The sequence below is a fragment of the Ictidomys tridecemlineatus genome, chromosome 9 (assembly GCF_052094955.1).
Source record: "Ictidomys tridecemlineatus isolate mIctTri1 chromosome 9, mIctTri1.hap1, whole genome shotgun sequence".
NCBI lineage: Eukaryota > Metazoa > Chordata > Mammalia > Rodentia > Sciuridae > Ictidomys > Ictidomys tridecemlineatus.
This window is the reverse complement of record NC_135485.1, coordinates 100,687,723-100,705,812: the sequence shown is the minus strand read 5'-3', so window position 1 is coordinate 100,705,812 and position 18,090 is coordinate 100,687,723. Positions and strand designations below refer to the sequence as shown.

General features: G+C 36.9%; 1 pseudogene; it reads left to right on the top strand.

Annotated features, from left to right (window-relative positions):
* Positions 1–6,895: 6,895 nt before the first annotated feature.
* On the top strand, positions 6,896–7,811 carry LOC101966320 (phosphatidylinositol N-acetylglucosaminyltransferase subunit C-like; annotated as a pseudogene).
* The last annotated feature ends 10,279 nt before the right edge of the window (positions 7,812–18,090 follow it).

Sequence of the window (18,090 nt, the reverse complement as noted above, 5' to 3'; positions counted from 1 at the left end):
TCTACCTGGAATGCTCTTTTCCCAGATCTTCTCATTACTGCTCTTTCTCAGTTCTCTCTTGGTCACCTATAACCCTTCAGAGAGGCCTTTCCTTATCAACTAACCAAGACCAATGTACCAAATTACCTTCACTCATGATGATTTTTTTTTTGCATATCATTTATCTTCATTGAAATTATTTATTCATTGGTGAGCTTCCTAAACTCTAGAATCCTTCCCAATCCCTGCTTGGCGACAGGTAGCTGATAGTCCCTGGGAAATATTAACTAACTACCTACAAAACTAATTACCCAAGGAATATTTCCAACATAAGCGGAAAAAAACCAAACAAACTGAAAAGAATTACCTGAAAAATAAGAATTCAAAAGTAAGTAAAATAAATATATTTAATGACATTGGATATATTAGTAATATGAACCATAAAGTCATAAGAGTTGAAGAAATATTATAATTGAACTGAAATACAGTAAGTAGGATGGGTACACTCAATAAGTAGATCAATAATCTTGAAGGTAAGCTGAAGGAACTCTCCCAGAAAGTATCAGAAAAGTTAAAGGGACTAAAAATATAAAAGAAGGACTATGAAATATGGAGAAGAGAAGTAGAAATGCCAAGCCCTCAAAAATAAAACTCTCAGAAAGAGAGAAAATGACAATTGGATGGGAGGAATCATTACCCTTTGCAGAAAATTTAAGATTCTATGAGAAGACACTTAAAAGGGTCTGAATAAGTGAAATGATATTCCATATATTGGGTAGGACAACTTAATTTTTCAAAGCCCTCAATTCTCATCAAGTTAATCTATAATTTTAAATTCATGCCAGGTGTAGTGGCATAACCTATAATCCCAGGGCCTTAAGCAACTCGAGACCCTGTCTCTAAGTAAAATATTTTAAAAGACTGGTGATGTGGCTTAGTTATTAAGCACCTCTGGGTTCAATCCCTAGTACAAAATATATATATATATATATATATATATATATATATATATATATATATATATATATATATACACATATATACATATATATATATATATATGCCAGTGAAAATTCCAGACAGATTTTACTAAGATTCAATTAAGTAATACTCTAAAGCAACTTTGAAAAAAAAAAAGAGAGAGAGAGAGAGACATAATTTTCTTGTTAGGTATTACAATATATTATGGTGCAAAAACACATTAAAGTGAAATAGGAAGTGGAATGATGTACTGGAATAGCTAATTCAGAAATAGATATAGCACACGTGAGAATTTAGTATCTGATGAAAAGGCATAAATCCATGAGGACAGGAATGACTACTGTGGTCACTGTTGGTGGAAAACTGTGTCACTCAGTGAGCAAAAGACCTAACACCCCAAACAACAGAGATCATAGAGGGATTAAAGACCCAAAATTGAAATACACTTTAGACAGGAGGGTGAAGGAAAATCCTTATGAACAAAGGAAAAGAACTTCTCAGACCGAACTTTCAATACTGAACCAGAAAATAAAATTTTATTAAATCAAAAGTGAAGATGTCTTTCCAGTTAATATCATTGTCAACAAAGTAAGCAAATAAGTATCAGATTGAGAGATACATGTGCGATTTGTAAACTGCAAAGATCTAATATCTGAAACAGACAAAAGAATTCTTTCAAAAACAAAAAGAAAGGGTTAAGTTATAAACAGGAAATTCACAGAAGAAACCAAACTTATCAGTATGCAGAGAGATCTTTATTTCCATTTGATTGACAAATAGCACTTTATTTCCATTAGATTGGCAAAGATTAGCAAGCAGAATAATGATGCATTTTGAGAGGGATGTGGTGATATAGAACTCCCTGTTCAGCTAGCCAGAGTGGAAACTGTTGCATACTTTCTGGAGGGAAATCTGTCAGTCACACAATCTACAATGAAGGAGGGTTCATTACAGTATTATTTGTCACTAAGGGAAATTGAAGACCATCTTACTGCCTCCCACCAGGGGAATAGTTAAGTTCAATGTAATAGATAACCAGTAAGGACTATTTGCCATATTTAGATGAACCATGCTAATTAGCAATTATATATAAATATATACGTATATATATATACATGTATACACACACACACACACATACATGTATATAAATATATATACACACAGAGAGGAGGGATAGAAGGGAGGGGAGGAAAAGGAGGAAGGAGTGGATTTCTACAAATTAAAAAAAAATAACAATAAGTGAATCCAGTCCACACATAACACTGGGACAAGAATATAAATGGAGGTCTACATATATCTACTGTTATGGTTTGGATATGAGATGTCCTCCAAAAGCCCACGTGTAAGAATGCAAGATAAGGTTTGGAGGAGAAATGATTAGATTGCGAGTCTTAATACAATCAGTGGATTAATCCCAGATGGGATTAACTGAGTGGTGACTAGAGGCACGTGGGGTGCAGCTAGAGAAAGTGGTTAATTGGGGGCGTGGCTATGGAGCATATATTTTATATCACAGCTGGAGTCTCTCTCTCTGCTTCTTTATCACCATGATGTGAGCTGCCTCCCTCCACCACATTCTCCTGCCATGATATTCGGCCTCACCTCAAGCCCGGAGGAATGGAGCCAGCCTTCTTGGACTAAAACCTCTGAAACCGTGAGCCCTCAAATAAACTTTTCTTCCCCTACAGATCCTTTAGTCAGTGCTGGTGAGATCCTTTAGTCACATCAGTGAAAAAGCTGATGAAAACATCTACCAATTTAAAAGTTACAAATCAGATTGATAAATTACTAAGTAAATTCTATAATTCTTTTATTTGAAGGATAACTCCTTAATGATAAATTTTGAAGATATTTTTAGTTATAAATGGACACAATACTTTTATTTTATTTACTTATGTGTTGCTGATAAAATTTTAAAACATGCCAAGATATGCTTAGATACATATGACTAAACGCTGGCAAAAGTCAACTACAGGTTGGGGAAAGGTTGCACATCTCTATTTTGTTGGTGAGCCTACAATGTTTGAGTAATTATCTAATATTACAGACAATTCTTGAGCTGTTATGAGTAACTGTTGCCAATAATATGCTACTTCGCAAATCCTTCTTCAGCCATGATTTGAACTGAGAAATGGGCACAAAGAGAAATCAAACAAATATTCACTACTGGAAACAATATTTGATGTAGCCAGAATCTATGACATTCATACTGAGAGCAAAGATTTGACAAGTTAATTTGTCTTTTCTCCTAGCTAAGATTTGTCACTGTTCAGATCCTTCCTGCACTGCAAACAACCTGTTTTGGTATTGGCAAAAACACAATAAACAATGTTTCACTATATTTCAACATAGATGATACAGGCAAGAGATACTGAGTCACACTACTTTCCCTGGAGTTATTAGGAGGGTGTGCATTGAGGGTTACAGGTAGTGCTCTGCCAGCCCTGAGCACAGATGCTGAGTGAAAGAAGTACTGGGTATTATTAAATAAATTTCTTTTCATGATATTCAGAACCCTCTAACGTGGGGTTTAGGTCAAGAATCAAGAATCAAAAAAGGACATAGGTAGGATACAGAATAAATATAGTATCAGAGTTCCTACAGGAGGGAGTTGAATGGAATTAGCAAATGCAGTGAAAACAGATTAGATAAATGATAGATAAGAGAGGATCCTAATCATACAAGAATGATGGTTTGCCATAGCAAAACAATTATTAACACAAGCTTCTCTACTTGTGGTCCAATAAAGGAGGAGAGAAATGAGTAAAAATGAACCAAGTATTGTTTGAGTTTTGGGTGTTTCTTAGTAGCATTTTTTTTTTCTGACAAAATCCCGAGACCACAAAATTATATCCTTCACATTTGGTTTGTGCAGCATGATGTAAATCTTGTTATTTTTGCAGAAATATATGAGTGCTTCATCAGTTTTTCTGAGTACATGTCTTAATCCTTTGATGTGCAAATCAAACTTTTTTGAAGTACTGATTACTTCATCATCTGGGTAGATATTTGTCATCTTTTAATGTTATCTGATTTAATTGTGCCTAATGTTCTTTTTGTTTTTGTTTTTGCTATAGTGTTGAAAAGTTCTTCAACTTTGTGCTCAACAACTGCATGCAATCCTATGATTTTTGTAGAATTTGAAATTTCACTTTGCATTTGATTTACATTTTATTGTGGCATCCAAAATGAGTGAAGAGCTTATGGAAAAGTCATATGATATTCTATAAAATCCTCAGTGATGGAGCTGGAGTTGAGGCTCTGTGGTAGAGCACTTGCCTGGCATGTGTGAGGCCCTGGGTTTGATCTTCAGCACTGCATATAAATAAATAAATAAAATAAAAGATCCATTTACAACTAAAAAAATATTTTTAAAAAAATCCTCAGTGATGTCAACAGGAAGAGAAACACAACTGGAAATTAATTTTGTAAACACAAGTTCATTAGTAAATATTTTCATGTTATAAGGATTCTTGCTCTCTACTGCAAATTTTTTACCTTTCTTTGAGGATTTGCTTAATTGGTAGTGAGTGAGGACTGCCTAAGTGGTTATCTCAGGTTCCTTTAGTGGATGTTATTAAATTAATTGATCCAGTTGGCAGAATGTTGAATTGTGATTCTCCTTGAGCTTCAGAAGTATTGATCTCCTTTAATATATGTATTTTTTATTGTCAAGTAATTGAAACTCTTTTCCAATATTGCTAGATCTGACAGTGAAAAGAGTTATGGTATTTTAAGTGAGATTGCCATAGGGACACTAAAGGAAGAATTTAAAAGAACACAGCCTAGAAAAGCAGTCCGCTGTGTGAATAGGGCTGGCTGAGAAGGGATCACAATGACTGCAGGTTCAAAGGGAAGAATGTCATCGAACTTGCTCAGCCAGACTGCAAGCAGCACATTCGGATGAAAATAGGAGGAATGTATACTAGAAATACAAAAAATATTCCACTAATTAGCACAGTTCTAGATTAAAATAAAAATCTTCCAACCCATACAAGGTTTTTTGTTTTGTTTGGGTTTTTTTCTTTTCTTTTCTTTTCTTTTCTTTTTTTTTTTTTTTTTTTTGTTATGTTCACCAAAACTATTTGCCTTCTGTTGGTCTTATTCAAGTCCTATCATCCCATTTCATTTACTTATTTAGACATTCATTAAAGTCTCAATTATTTAACAGCTGACTATACAAACAGTTGAATTTCTTGAGTTCCTTTAACCTTCTTCTCTTCCATTGCATATTGGGCAATTCTTTCCTGAAATCCAAGGGGATACCAAGAAACAGAAACATTAACCAATAGTGGAGTTTTATTTTTAAAAAGCCAAGTAAAAGTTTTATGAAAAGAAAATTGTATAATATTTTATTAGAACTCCCCAGAGAAACAGAACCAATAGGATGTGGAGAGAGAATAGAGAAAGAATGTTTTTAAATGATTAGCTCACACAGTTGGGGAGACTGGCAGGTTGAGAATCTGCAGCTTAGGCCAGCAGGCTGCAGACCCAAGGAAGAGCTACAGCTGGAGTCTAAGGCTGTCCACCCACAAAATTCCCTTCTATTCAGGGTGTAGGAGAAGTAGGCTATTGGGGGATTAGTACTTTTTCTTTTAAGACCCTCAATTTATTGAATGAGGCCCATCTACATTATGGAACATGAATCAGATTGTTAATTTCATCTAAAAAAGACTTTCACAGAAACTTCTAGAATAATATTTGACCAAATATCTTGGTACAACGGCCTAGCCAAATTGACACATAAAATTACCTACCACACATGCAATCAGTCATCACAGCTATCACATGATATTTAACAAAATGTAATTACTATTTGATGTGGCAAAGGAACTTACCTGGAATATCAGTTAAACTTCAACAGGAATCTACCTTGGAGACCAGGATTCTCATAATTCCTTAACCTTTAAAAATAGGAATAAGTTTTTTGTTTTTTTTTTCTTTTTTGCTTCCTCAGATTATTGTGAGCATTTCATGTATTAATAATGTAATACCACTAGGTATTCAGTAAATATTACCTGAACATTTTTTAAATTAAATTATATTGAGCCTTCCTTAACCTTCTTTTTTCTTTCTTTTTTTTTTCTTTTTTTATCTTCTTTTTATACTATGAATTGAACCCAGAGGTGCTTTATCACTGAACTACATCCCCAGCCATTTTTATTTTATTTTAAATATTTTTAGTTGTAAATGGTTCATTTATTTATTTATCTATCTATTTATTTATTTATACGCAGTGCAGAGGATCAAACCCAGGGCCTCATACATAACAGGCAAGTGCTCTACCACTGAGCCACAACTCCAACCCTTTTCTTTTTATTTTGAGACAGGGCTTTTCTAAATTTCTGAAGCTGTCCTTGAACTTGCAATCTTCCTGCCTCTGCCTACCAAGTTGTTGGGATTATAGGTGTGTACCAGCATGGTCAGCTTTTCTTTAACCTTCATATTTTATAATTGAAACATATTGAAAATCATATTTTATACTTGAAATAATTACAAAGTAAATATCTTTTATATTTCCCCTTCAAGTAATCTCAGAAAATTAGCATGCATTCTTTAAAATGTATTCTTAGAAGAAATATCAGAAGGAGTCAAGCCCAGTGGTGCAGGCTTGTAATCCTAACTACTTGGGAGACTGAGGCAGGAGGATCACAAGTTCGAAGGAGTCCGTGACCCTAGAAGCAGAAGCCAGTAGGCAATTGATGGCCAACCACCCGGGCCACTTATCCCTACAGGGGCAGGAATTTGTGCTGTCCTGCCTCAGAAAACAAACTCATCTATTGCAGCCTACCCTGGATTGCTGCCTTTGAAAACAAGGAAAGTCTAGTAGAGAACAGCGTGGAATTTCCAGAGACGTCTCATTTCAAAATTTCACAAAGAATGAGAACCACATGGACTTCTTGGAGGGAGAGTGGACTGGCCTGAGTTTAAGATGATATGTGCCCAACCTGTAACTAGCACCAAGGGTGCCAGGTGGCAGAAGGTCTTGGATGGGCACAGGCCTTCCCTGATAACTACGTGGACCTGTGGTTCCTGGAAAAGCTCCAGAGGAACCTCTGTGCCCACAAATACCAATTTCGGGCTGTGGTCCTCGGGTCCAGTGTGGTGATACAACAGCTGGGCAGTGTCAGTGTTTCATGGTCATTTGGTGGTATATGGACCAGGGTCTTCTGGACCGCCCCCCCCACACACTGGCTTTTTAGAACTGGCCTGACATCTTCATTGATTGGTTATGTTTTGTTGGATTTCATTGATGGGGGCCAAGGGTGGAAGAAGAGAGGACAGACCCAGTGGGCTGACCTGTGGGGTGCCTGGGTCTTCATTACTTTCACTTATGGTTTTTCACCAGGGCTGAAGACCCTGATAGTCCATTAGCACTGACACCATCTATGCCATGCCAGTCTTCATGCTGTTGGGCCACCTCATCTTCTTTGACTGTGGGGCCAAGGCCGCCATTGTATCCAGCATGGCCATCTTCGCTTCTGTCTGCCTGGCCTCACTTCTTCCCCGGTCCTTGCATGCCCCTCCATCATGGTGACATTTCCTGTCCAGATTTTTGCACTGTGGCCCATGTTACAGAAGAAACTGAAGGCCTGTACTTCCCACAGCTATGTGTGTGGGGTGGGGGGGGGGGGGGATGGAGAGTCACACTGCTTTTTGCATTTTCAGCCTTCTGAGGCCTGCAATCCATTAGTGCTGTGGGGACCATACTCTTGGCTCTTCTGCTGGTTTCCATCTCCTGTCTCTGCCCTTTCTACCTTATTCCCTTGCAGCTCTTTAAAGAAAACACCCTTGGGCCTTGAGATGAAGCTGAAATCAAAGAAGACTTGTCCAGGTTCCTCAGCTAAGTGAGGGACCCCATTACATCGTTAAGGCAGCTGGTAGACTGGCATCCTAACCAGCACAAACTCTGAAGGCAGAGCCCATTCTGGAAGCAGCAGGCTGATGTGCCTGAGAGAACAGAGATCAAAAGAAAAAATAACCAAAGGCTTGGGTGGTTGAAGATACTTTCCCTTTCTGCCATTTTATGATTGATGGAAAGGGTTTCTGGTGCCCTCTTGAAACATTGCCTCTCATTTGTTATTCACTATAACAGATGAAGTGATGTGGAATTTATTTTAAAAGTAACAATGAAAACAAAAAGAAGGAGGAGGAGGGGAGGGGTGGGGGAAGAGGGAGAGAGATAGGAAAGAGAAGGAGAAGAAAAGAATAACCGAATAAAAACAAATTAATTTCGGCATATCTAAAAAGAACAAATAAAATTTTAAAAATTATTTTCGTAGCTTGGCTGCCTTGTTGCTTTGGGGGCTCAGGCTTTCACATTATAAAAGTAATATATGATTAACATAAAAAAATTAAGAAAATAAAGTATTAAGAAGAAGATAATAGTCCATCAAATCTCCTGGTTCTCTCTCTTTCTCTATCCATTTGCGCACACACCCTAGAATATTAAAGTGGAAACCACTATTAAAGACTCAAGAAAGAAATCAGACATAAATTTAAGTTATGAGAGAGTCGCCAAGATGCAAATTCCAAAGGAACTATTCAAGAATTACACATTCACCCTCACTCCCTTCCCAATTGGAAAGGAGTGGACATTTGTGGGGAAGATTTATTTGAAGGGAGCTCCTCAGGCAAGAGGTCACAGCAAGCCCTGAAGCACAAGCCCTGGGCACTAGCCTGCTCTGCTCACCCTGGCTTCAGGCATGTCAAAGGCCCACAGGTAATTATGTTCCATAATTAGATCCCCAGTACCAAATCCCTGGATTTAGAACCTTCTTTAATTGAACAGCATGTCTGGGCCAGACTTTAAAATGACAATGCTCTCATGGTGACAGCTACACGCAACCTCTGTTCTGCATTGTTTAATCCCTATGGAGGTAAATCACTAAGTGATGTGGAATCTGGGGTTTTTCTATTGTTTTTCTTGTTTTGTTTTTGTAGTGTTGGTGCAGTGTGAGGAAGAAAGGGACCTGTTCAAACAAATCTCTCCTTCCTAGATTTAGCAGGGCTGGCAGACCACTGGCAAAGCATTTATGTACCAGGAATCAACAGGCAACGTACGGTAGTGTGTGTGGCCCAAAACTCTGCCATCACTCTGGCCTTCTCTGCCTGCTTGTGAACTACTTTTTCAATTTCATAAAATGGGGAAAGACATACTCCACTGCACCAAGCAACAAAAAAGGCAGCAGTCTGAAATTTTCTCAAGGATAGCTCAACTACTAATTCATTCCCTGGTGAAAATTCCTAGTACATATTGAGTTTAACTACTCAAGGGTCTGAAAACAGAGCTCATGATCTATCTGCCTTGCTTTTCTTTGACTATTGATGATTTTTTTCTTTCTAAGTGGAAACTGTAGCTCAAAGTTTTCTTGAAAGAAAACATCAGATAACACACTACCTTAGATTTATCAGAGCTAAACTATAAGACTGAAATAGTTAAAGGCCTTTCAGAGACCAGATACACATCGTCATCATTGGATTTCTAAGTCACCCCAGTGACCCTAAGAATCTTGCTTTATTACCATTTCCTTAAAAAATATGTTCCTTCTTCAAATTTGAAAAAAAAAAAAAAAACCCTGCCACACCACAAGGGTCTGGTTTACAAGCTTACAGTCCTCTAAATGGAACTTCAACTTGCACCAGCCTGTTATCCTTTCTGCCAATGCTCAGTTTATTTTAAACTCACCAATGGAGAGAATTTTCACACTAACCACTTCCCACCTCCTCTTCTTGCCCCCCCCCCACAGCCCTGAAGTACAGGAGATGGAACCCAGGGCCTTGCACATATTAGGCAAGTGCTGTACCCCTGAGCTACACCTCCTCTTGAATCACAGTAAAGAGCCCTCCTGGGATTGCTTTCTTGTATGCTGGGCAATGCACACAGTTTTCACTTCAGCTGTGTAATGTCCCCTAACCCCTCAATTTTTAGCCTCCCCTTATATCTCTGCCTGAAGTATAATTTTCAAAAAGAACTCTATTTTCCCTTAAATAAATGAAATTAAACTGGGCAGTAGTACATGCATATAATCCCAGTGACCTGAGGGGCTACAACAGGAGGATCACAAGTTTGAGAACAACTTTAGCAACTTATCAAGGTTCTAAGCAACTTGGAGACTCTGTCTCAAAGAATAAAAAAGGACTGGAGATAGCTTAGTGATAAAGCACCCCGGAGTTCAATCCCCAGTGTCAAAAACAAAACAAAATAAATGAAATTTAAATGAACCAAGCTGAACATCTGTTTCACGTTTGACTAATCATTGTGGTACTGTCACCAACACATAAATCTTATTAAGAATACCTACCCAACTGCAAATTGGTGCAACCACTCTGGAAAGCAGTATGAAGAATACTCAAAAAACTAGGAATGGAACTGGAATTTGACCCAGTTATACCACTCCTGAGTATATATCCAAAGTATTTAAATCAGCCTACTATAGTGATGCTATGTTTATAGCAACTCAATTCACAATGGCTAAGCTATGGAACCAACTTAGGTGTTCTTCCACAGATGGATTAAGAAAATGTGGTATATACACACAATGGAATATTATTCAGCCATAAAAAGAAATGACTTTACTATATTTCTGGGAAGTGGAAAGATCTAGAAACTGTCATGCTAACTGAATAAGCCAATCCCCCCAAACCAAAAGCCAAATGAGCTTTCTCTGATATGTTGATGCTAACATACAGCAAGTGGGGGTGAGGGAGAACAGAAGTTCAGTGGATTAGACAAAGGGGAATGAAGGGAAGGGAGTGGGGACAGGAATAGGAAAGGCAGTAGAATGAGTCTGACATAATTTCCTATGTACATATATGAATACACCACAGTGAATCTCCACATCATGTACAACCACAAGACTGGGATCCTAATTAGAACACTATGTACTCTACTGTGATGTGTAACTAAAAAGAACAAATAAAATTAAAAATGAAACATAAGATCCATTGAGCATAGTGGCACATGCCTATAATCCCAGTGGCTTGGGAGGCTGAGGCAGGAAGCTTGTAAGTTCAAAGCCAGCCTCAGCAAAAGCAAGGTGCTAAGCAACTCAATGAAACCCTGTCTCTAAATTAAAAAAAAAAAAAATACAAATACAAAATAGGGATGAGGATGTGGTTCAGTGGTCAAGTGCCCCTGAGTTCAATCTCTGGTAGCCCCTCACAAAAATAATAATATCCATCCTTCCCAATCCCTCCCAATGCACATACATGTGCATATCTCATAGATAAAAATAATTCTGACATGGGCAGGGTTTTGACACTTGAGGTGAAGAGCAAGGAAACTAACATTTATATACTAACATTATAAATGGCATGCACAGTCTTAGCTCCTCTCAACAGCACAGAGAGGCAGGGCAGCATTATTGAGGCCTGTCAAGTCCAACACGTCTGGCTTCATTCTAGCCACTCAATTATTATGATTATAGATGTACTATTTAACCTCTGTACTTCATTCCCTCCATAGTTTCTGAGGTTATTTAGAAGACCAAAAACAATAAATGTGAAACACATGCCAATAAGACATGGTTATTGCGATTGCCTCCATTTTCTTTCAGAAAAGGAAACTGAGGCATAAAAGCATGCAAACCAAGGTCAGGTGACTCTTTGATTTAAAATTTGGTCATTCTCTACGTGGTCATCTTTTGGTACACATGTGCTTGACTGTATTTCTCCAAGTAAGATTTTTCAAGTAAGGTATTTAAAAGACGAATCCAGGCTATAGGCTGGCATGGTCCTTCATTCTCCTCTGTTCTGAAGCCAAAACACCTCCCTAGAAACAAAGTCTGTAACCCAATCACTACTATAGAACTTTGTTCTCAGCTACCTGTCAATTAATCTCCCTAGAGTCTATTAAACCACTCTGTATTTCATATTTTACATCCATCACTGGATGTGACCAAGGATAAGCATCATCCACAGGGGGGGAAAAAACTTCCACTTGAATAAAAGAATAAATCTATACTTAATAGTCACTATTAAGCATTTCAGATCATCTTTGAATAAAACTGCATTTACTGAAAATCTTATGATAGAAACATTTTCTGTCTTTTTTTTTTTTTTTTTTGGTCATTCCAGTGTTGAGAAATTTAGTAGATTTAGTAGATGTTTACTGAAAGACCTGGACCATCTTCAGAACTTATGCAAACTTCAAAATACTTACTTTATTCAGCATGTGGAGCTTCCACTATTGCAAAATTGCCACACCCTTTCCAAATTCCTTAGAGACCTGTAAATGTGAAACTAAACAGGGATGGTTCATTTATTTCCTTCAGTTCCAACTGCCAAAAAAAAATTTGTTCTCTCTCCTAGAAAAATTCAAGCTCTTCCCAGTTGTCATCAATAGACTGCAGTTAGTTTACTGTCTGGTACTGTCTGGGTCATAAAATTAGTGCCACATTCATAGCTTAATAGTGGGGAAGTCCACAGCACTTCCTGTCATTTTAATTGCTCATCTGGCTTTGGACTAAACTGCTGGTCAGCTAAAAAGGGTGTCTAGTCACATTGGCCACTTTCATTGAGTGTTTACTATGCAGTAAATAAACCTGATCTCAGCTTTTTAGAATATCAGGGTGTTAGGGGAAACATACTCAGAGAAGAGTAACTATAAAAATAGAAGAAAAAATAACCATTTCTGTAAGTACAAAGAAAAAGATCAAGTTTTTCAGATTTTGTAAGGCAGAACTCAATATTGGGAAAGAAACTAGAAATAGTTTGAAGAGTGAATGCAATATTCCCTTCAACAATTGAATGGCTAAACCAATTGTGGTCCATGCATGCAATGATATACTTAGCTTTAAGAAAGAACTGCAAGAGGAGACATCATGGCTGATTCACAAAAGCATTATACTAAATAAAGGTTGCTGGACATTGAAGACAACATGATGGAGGATTCTATTTAAGTGAAATTCTAAAATAAGAAGGAGGAGGAGGAGGAGGATGAAAATCATAGTGACAGAAAGTGGGATCAGTAGGTGTCTTGGGGTGGGAGGTGACATGAGGGAGATACAGCAAGGTGAGAGGAGAATTTTTTGAAGTTCTATATCACAATTTGTGATAATGGTCACATGACTTACATATATCTGTCAAAAGTCATGGAATTACATCTACAGTTAAAATTGGTAAATGTTATTGAATATAAATTATATGTCAATAAAACTGATTTTAAAAAATGTATGAATGGAACTCTACTATGTAGAAAAGGGGCATGGAGGTTTGTGGAGAAAACCACAAAGAGAGGCATCCAAGGACTGGGAAATGTGAAACAGCATTAGGGATAGAAAGGGAGCAGAAGTGAGGGCCCAGGAAGGAATTAGATCAAGGGGACACTATGGCTGGGTCTTAAATTTTAAGGCAGGAAAAGTAGTTTCTGCAGAACACTTTTGTTTCTGTACAATTCTACCTACTTTATCACAGTAAAAAGTTTTATCCTAAGGGATTTTTTAATGAATAATACTGTTTTAAAATCTCTTGCCGCCTGCCTTTTATTAAATTGATTTTATTTTTTAAATACATGACAGCAAAATGCATTACAATCCTTATTACACATATAGAGCACAATTTTCATATCTCTGTATGTAAGGTATGTTCACACCAATTCATGCTTTTGTACATGTACTTTGGATAATGAAGTCTATCACATTCCACCATCATTGCTAACCCCCTGCCTCCTCTCTTCCCCTTCCACCCCTCTCCCTATCTAGAGTTCATCTGTTATTATTATTATAGTTGTAGATAGTCAGAATGCCTTTATTTTTATTTTTCTGAGGTGCTGGGGATCAAACCTAGTGCCTCACACATGCTAGGCAAGCATTCTGACACTGAGCTACAGCCCCAGCCCTTGCCTCCTGCCTTTTAAGGATGCTAGGGTAAAAATCCTCTCTCCCTAATGTATGTGAGTTTGAAAGTGCTCTGGCTTCCAGTATGGGGCAGGAATAGTCATAATGGGAAGGGAGACTCTTGCCTATGGATTATGCCAATGTCGGTACTTAATGAGAATTGTTTGACAGGCAGGCCATATGAAAATATTTGTGCTGAACTCCCAGATGTGTGAGAACTGGGATGGAAAAGCAGAGATGAAAAGATAGTTAAAGAAAGTAAAACAAGTTGCAAAAGGTTTGGTGCAAAGTGAAGGGAGGGTCTCTAAGCAAGAGTTCTCCTTTAATTGAGCTCATGTAAGTCATATAAACCAAAAAAAAAAAAAAATAGAAAATTTGAGGAAGAATCAGGAAATTTTTCTGTAGAGTTAGAAAAGATGTGTGAGAGATAAATATGTAGCATACAGGATGGGTAGACCCAAAGCAACAAGTTCAGAAAGAGTAGAGGCCAAAGGAGGCTGCAAAGGAGACCACTAACACAGACCAGATAGAAAGCTAAAGAGTCCCTTTTTTTTTTCTTTTTCTTTTTATTAGTTTTTCTTGTCCAATTTTTTTTATTGTTATATTATATGACATCAAAATGCATTACAATTCATATTACATATCTAAAGAGTGACTTTATAATAGGAAAAATACATGTATTCTGTCAAGATGGTCAAATTTACTGGACATCACTATATATCAAGCAATAATGTTTATGTACTTTATATGTGGGTAGGATGTTTTCACAAGTATCTCTATAGGTAAGTATTACTTTGTCCACTCTGTAGATGAGGAAACTGATGATTAAAAAGTTGGGTAGGCTGGGGATATAGCTCAGTTGGTAGAATGTTTGCCTCACCTGCACAAGGCCTTGGGTTCAATCCACCACAAAAAAAAAAAAAATGGTTGACTTGCTCAAAGTCACCCCATTAATTGAGTTGAGTCTTACCACAGTCTCCTGACTCTGCAGCCCAAGTGCACAAGTTCTCTGCTCTTAGAACCTTGACTTGGTACTCAGCTATGCATCTGTTACATTGCTCCAGATCATCTGTTATAAACTGGATTGTGTCCTCCCCAAATCTATCTGTTGCTCTAAGCTTCCATATGACTGTATTTGGAAATAGAGCCTTTGAGGTGGTAATTAAGGTTTAATGATGCATAGGATAAGGCCCTAACCAACAGGACTGGCATCCTTATAAGAAGCAGACATTAGGAATGATCATACATGTGAGGACACAGTGAGAAGACAGCCATCTACAAGCCAAGGAAAGAGGCCTCACCAGAAAGCAAACTTACTGGCACATTGATATTGGACTTCTAGCCTCCAAATTCCAAGAAAATAAATTTCTGTGTTTAAGCCACCCAGTCCATTGTATTTTGTTATGGCACCCCTTCCAACAGAACAATATACTAAGTAACAAAATCTAGCCTAAAATGTAGGATTAGGTAAATTACAGACATATGATCTGGAGAAAACTCAAAATACAAAACAAAGTAATTGTCCTTGACCCTCACCTGAACTACATTTTCTCTCTCTCTCTCTCTCTTTTTTTTTTTTTTAGAGTTACATCATAACTTTGGAAGGTAGCTGGTGAGGAAAATTGGCATAGCTCGTTGATTTACCTGAATCTATCGTGTTCCTGCAATAGCTAGATGCAAAGCCTCTTGCATATAAATGGACAAGATATACACATGAATAAATCAAAATAATGTCATAATGAAGGCACAATGGATAGGACATGGAATCGGAACCATGTTAATCTGTGTCTGAATTTCTGCTCTACCATTTACTGTAATATTATGAACCAGAGGAAACTACCTCATCTCCATCCCCAGGCCTGTATTTTCTCATCTATAAAATTAAACACACATTTAGGTAGTTTAAACAACCTGCTAGGTATAAAATAAATTTAATGTGCATGGCACATAGTAGGTATTCAAAAAAATGTAGATAGTATCATTACTATAATTACAAGGTACAAAGTCTGGAGAGGGTAGAGGGAGCATTTCCTTTACATGAGGATATCAAGAAGACTTTCCAGAGAATACAAACATTTAATCTGAGTATTGAAAAATGAATATGCATTTACCTGATTAACAGAGAAAATGTATTTGAAAATTAAGTTCAAATACAGAGAACAGCATGGGTAAAGGTGAAAATATACAAAATCAAACTGAAAGTTCGGGGAACTATATAAAATTCAATATAACCTACAGATTAAGGGGATAGCATATTAGGATACGGCACAGGCTATTTATGACAGACACAATGCAGCAGTGCTTACATCTGATAGTTTATTCGACTCTTGCATGAAAGTCTAAGCAGGTATGGTACCTCTGCTCCATAAAGTCATCAGAATCTGGCTCCTTCTATCTTTGTCTTCTTCCACATGGTCCAACGTAGCTCTCTACCATGTCCACATTTCAATCAGTGGGAAAGAAGAGACCAATAGAGGGGACCACCATTTCTCTTAAGGGCAGAAGCCCCAAGTTGTGTGAGTATCTTCCACCCACATCCTTTGGACCAAAAGTTAGTTACACTGAGCACATGGAAACTCAAGGGAGCCAAGAAAATATGATCTATGCAGAGATGTCATTTTCCTATACTGAACTCCTACTTGTGGATTTTCACATTTTTGCTCTGAAGCTGCCCAAGGTTCACTATAAGAATGTTTTGTCAGTAATATTTCTAAGGCGATTGACTACTTTTGATAAACAACGAGTGTTTCACTAATTATGCGTTCCTTCAAAACTGACCTCTGTCAGCAATCCACCTGTGTCCTCTTGAGTCTTGTGCTTACTATGAGGAGGGGAGGATCTTTCTTTTATTTGAATTAAAGAGAGAAGAACAATTTCCAGACCAGCTGAGCAATTACAGCTTCTCCATTGAACAGAAAGAGAATGACATGATATCTCCCTAGCTCTCTAACTTTATTGTTAAATAATTTTACAGAAATTTGATGGGAGTTACAATTCTAATTTTAAACATATGAAGCACATTTAAAAAGACAATTTAGATGTCATACTTAAAGATTGACCTGACTAATCTAGAAAAGATGATAAGAAAAAAAGCAAGTATTTCAAAGTAAAACAAAAAGAATTGTATATATACTAAATGTATTTAAATATCATAAGAAAAACTTTGCCCATAAAAATTGAATTAGATTTAGATTTCATCAAATAAATCAATAGTCTTAAATTCAAAAACTCAATAGGAAAACAACTAATTATTATTTCTTTTTATAAAATAGGCCTCAAAACTCTCTGTTAGTTGGGATTAAAAAGTTAATTAATAGTCAAAAAGAATTATTTCTTTTGAATACCATCTAATGATACTGAGGAGGCAACTTAGCCTAATAATAACAAATTTACTAATTGAAGAAATGTTTAATTCAGTGTATTCAAAACCCTGTGTTCTGAGATAGATGATATAAGGAGTAAAAAGGGGGAAAAAAGGTATATGACTGCATTTTCTTCTTTTTTTTATTATTATTATAAGACAATGTAATAATACAGGCAATACTAACTTAATTCCGTGACTCTCAATCTGTTTTCACTAGAATAAACTTGAACACTCTGAAAAACACGTATCAATGCTCAGGTCAGACTCTAACAGAATGAAACAGAATTCCAAGGGATTCTTATATGCAGCCATGGTTGGGAACTGCTGCCCTTACTGGAATATGAGCTCCTTGAGAGAAGAGATTGGTTCATTTACCCCTAAGGCCATCACAGTGTATGATATATAGAGATAGTCACATGTTCAATAATTGAATGGACAGATGAATGGATGGATGGATAGATGTATGCATGCATGAATGGATGGATGGATGAATAGACAGAAGGACAGAGGAAAAGTTAGCCCTCATAGTACTTACTGCCAATTGAGAAAAATATAACTTACATACAGATATATGAGTCAGTAGATATTGCATGATTACCACTGTATTTCACAACAGAGATTATGATCTGAAAGAAACACTAGTTAAATGCATATAATGAAGTACTTTCATTTTAAGCCAAACAGGAAAGGTTTCAATTACATTGCTGATTAGCACTTAATTTTAAAAGAGAAGAAAGGAGCCATCACACAGATCTTATCACTTAGAAGAAATAAAAATTAAAATGCTATTAACAATGAGGGAATGCAAAGACTAAATCTGGAAAGTGAATTTCAGATGACTTTAAGCCCTTTTCCACTATTACCTTGTCAGCTATGGATTTGGTTGAGTTGGGTTTTATAGTGACTTTCCTCCCCTCTTGTCAT